Source organism: Salmo trutta, chromosome 32, assembly GCF_901001165.1.
Source record: "Salmo trutta chromosome 32, fSalTru1.1, whole genome shotgun sequence".
NCBI lineage: Eukaryota > Metazoa > Chordata > Actinopteri > Salmoniformes > Salmonidae > Salmo > Salmo trutta.
The window spans coordinates 26,975,415-26,979,298 of NC_042988.1; the positions used below are offsets into that span (position 1 = coordinate 26,975,415).

Below are 3,884 nucleotides of genomic sequence, written 5' to 3' on the forward strand. Positions count from 1 at the left end.
AAAAAGCCTGGAGAATCACACAAATTCATTAAGGAATTCTGTGCCATTAGCAAAAACATTGAAAACATTAATTATTGTGTTATAATAACATGCTGTAAACAAAGAGAGAATCCATATTTCACTCAACTTTGTATTTAATTTAACAGATCATAATGCAGGTTGGTTCAGCTTATAACAGTCAATCAATTTATTCATTTCTATACCAGTTATTTACAGTGGTGGAAAAAATACCCAATTGTTATACTTGAGTAAAAGTAAAGATACCTTAATAGAAAATGACTCAAGTAAAAGTGAAAGTCACCCAATAAAAGCATTTGGTAGGGATGACCAGGGATGTTCTCTTGATAAGTGTGTGAATCGGTCCACTTTCCTGTCACGCTAGGCATTCAAAATGTAACGTGTACTTTTGGGTGTCAGGGAAAATGTATGGAATAAAAAGTGCCTACATTTATTTAGGAATGTAAAATGATAAGTTGTAAAAAGTATAAATAATAAAGTAAAGTACAAATACCCCAAGAGACTTGTTAAGTCTTTTTACTTAAGTATTTTACACCACTGGTTATTTAATTTGACTCTACTTATACCAGTAAGTGCCATAATGTTTGTGCTTGTACTTGATTCATCACATACATATAGGGTTTTAGTACAGGTCTGGTGTTGGTTTGTATCACTGTGGCCACCGAGCACAATAATACACAGCTGTGTCTTCAGTCTGCAGATTCTGTCCTTTTAAAAACAATTTGTTGGAGGAAGTGTATTTTGTGACACTGAACCTGTCTTTTATGGAACTTTGAGATCTTGAGCTTCCATCATAATAGATGGTCCAAATCCATTCAAGTGCTTTTCCTACAGGCTGTCGGATCCAGCCTATTCCATAGAGGTTGGTGCTATCAGTCAGAGAATAACCAGAGACTTTACAGGTGATGCTCAAAGACTCTCCAGACTTTACATCCAATGAGCTTGGTTGGGTGAGCTCAAGTCCACAGTGTACACCTGTCAATGGAAGAATACGAATTAAAACAATCTATGGATTTACAGAGTAATCAGAAAAGTAATTTAACAGTGGAATATATTGACATAGAACTACAAATAACGTTTTCAGTTTCAAAAACAAAAATCTAAGGAGACTCACATGATGCAGCTACAAGCAGCAGCAGCAGAGACGCAGGGAACATGGTTTGTATTCAAGCTGGGTTGGTCGATGCTGGATTCTTAACTCTTACTGAAAGAGAGACAGACACCACTTTATATAGACAAAAGGGATGTAACTTTGCATAGACCTGAGCGAGTTAACCCCATGGAAATGCAAGTATATTCTGTTTACCAAGAGCCAATGTCTCCTCCCATTACAATAGTCTGCTATAATAACTGAACCCCAGAGACCATCTCCCTCATTCACAACTGTCACTTTCAGTCTACACCTTTGTTTCAAAAGTCTTAGAACCTCCCCACAATGAGAGTTGTAGAATGTGTGTTCTTCCTGGCTCTCATCTCAGGTGAGTTAACTGGAGTTATTTCTGTCCAGTGTAGGAGACAGGAGGGGAGCTGTGCTACTTGGCTGGAGGGTCACAGTCATCTAAACTCTCTGTCTGTGTTTCAGCTGTTCAGGGACAGTCACTCACCTCCTCTGAGCCAGTGGTGAAGAAACCTGGAGAGTCAGTAACACTGTCCTGTACTGTGTCTGGTTTCTCCATGGGTAACTACTACATGCACTGGATCTGTCAGAAACCAGGGAAATAATTAGAGTGGATTGGGCAAATTGATGGGGGCACTGGCACAATATTTGCCCAGTCCCTCCAGGGCCAGTTCACCATCACTAAAGAGAACTCCAAAAACCAGCTGTACTTAAATGTGAAAAGCCTGAAGACTGAAGACTGCTGTTTATTATTGTGCCAGAAACACAGTGACTCAGTAGGCTACAGCGTCATACAAAAACTGATCAACACTGATCTCAGTATGAGAGGCAATGAGGCGTGTCTGTTCTCTAAACACACACACTATGCTCTTAGAAAAAAGGGTTCCAAAATAGTTTTTTTTGGCTGTCCCCGTAGAATAACCCTTTTTGGTTCCAGGTAGAATCCTTTTGGGTTTCCATATAGAACCCTCTGTGGTAATGGTTTTACATGGCACCCAAAAGGGTTCTACCTGGAACCAAAAAGGGTTCTTCAAAGGGTTCTCTTATGGGAACAGCCGAAGAACCCTTTGGGGTTCTAGATAACACCTTTTTCTAAGAGTTCCCTATGAGACTGTGAGACAAATCTTTGCTCCTGTAACGGCTTTCGTTTGAAGAAGGGGACCAAAGCGCAGCGTGGTAAGTGCTCATGTTTACTTTTAATTTAACTCAGAACACTAAACAAAAACAACGAAAAGGAAAACGAACGTTACGTTCTGCAGGCTTACACAGAGCTGTACAAAAACAAGATCCCACAACTGAAGGTGGGAAAAAGGGCTGCCTAAGTATGATTCCCAATCAGAGACAATGATAGACAGCTGCCTCTGATTGGAAACCATACCTGGCCAAAACCAAGAAATATATGACATAGAATTCCCACCCCACATCACACCCTGACCTAACCAAAATAGAGGAAACAAAACATCTCTCTAAGTTCAGGGCGTGACAGTACCCCCCACAAATGTGCGGACTCCCGGCCGCAAACCTGAACCTATAGGGGAGGGTCCGGGTGGGCATCTATCCTTGGTGGCGGCTTCGGTTTGGGGCATAGCCCCCACTCCGCCCGCTGATCCCTCCGCTTTTGTGTAACCGGACCATGAATCATCGCCGCAGGAACTGGACCATGGATCGTCGCCGGAGGAACCGGACCGCGAATCATCGCTGGAGGCTCAGAACTGGGAACCCCCGCTGGAGGTTTTGGACTGCAGACCACCGCTGGAAACTCTGGACTGCAGACCGCCGCTGGAGACTCTGGACTGCGGACCGCCATCGAAGACTCTGGACTGCGGACCGCCGTTGAAGACTCTGGACTGCGGACCGTTGCTGAAGACTCTGGACTGCGGACCGCCATCGAAGACTCTGGACTGCGGACCGCCGTTGAAGACTCTGGACTGCGGACCGTTGCTGAAGACTCTGGACTGCGGACCGTCGCTGAAGACTCTGGACTGCGGACCTTCGCTGAAGACTCCGGACTGTGGACCGTCGCTGGAGGCTCCGGACTGGGGACCGTCGCTGGAGGCTCCGGACTGGGGACAGTTGCTGAAGGCTCCGTGCCATGGATCATCCCTACAGGCTCCGCGCCATGGATCATCACTGGAGGCTTCGTGCCATGCATTATCACAGGAGGCTCCGGGCCATGGATTATCACTGGAGGCTTTGTGCCATGGATCATCCCTACAGGCTCTGGGCCATGGATCATCACTGGAGGCATCGTGCCATGGATCATCACTAGAGGCTTCAAACCATGGATCATCACTGGAGGCTTTGTACGTGGAGCCGGAACAGGTCTCACCGGACTGGGGAGATGCACTGGAGGCCGGTGCGCAGAGCAGGCACAGCATATACTGGGCCGTGGAGGCGCACTGGAGGTCTGGAGCGTAGGGCTGGCACAACCCGTCCTGGCTGGATGCTTACTTTAGCCAGGCAAGTGCGGGGCTCTGGCACTGGACAAACTGGGCTGTGAAGGTGCACTGGCGACACAGTGTGTAGAGCTGGCGCAGGATATACTGGGCCGTGGATGCACACTGGAGAACTGGAGCGTATTGCTGGCACAACCCGTCCTGGCTGGATGCTCAGTTTAGCCCGGCAAATGCGGGGCGCTGGCACAGAGCGCACCGAGCTGTGAAAGCGCACTGGCGACAGTGCACATCACCGCATAACACGGTGCTTGCTCGGTCACTCGCTCCCCCCAGTAAGCACGGGGAGTTGGCTC

The 3,884-nt window shown here is 47.0% G+C and overlaps 1 pseudogene; it reads left to right on the forward strand.

The window, feature by feature from the left end:
• The first annotated feature begins 1,453 nt into the window (after window positions 1–1,453).
• Window positions 1,454–1,915, forward strand: LOC115170705 (Ig heavy chain V region 6.96-like; annotated as a pseudogene).
• Window positions 1,916–3,884: the final 1,969 nt, after the last annotated feature.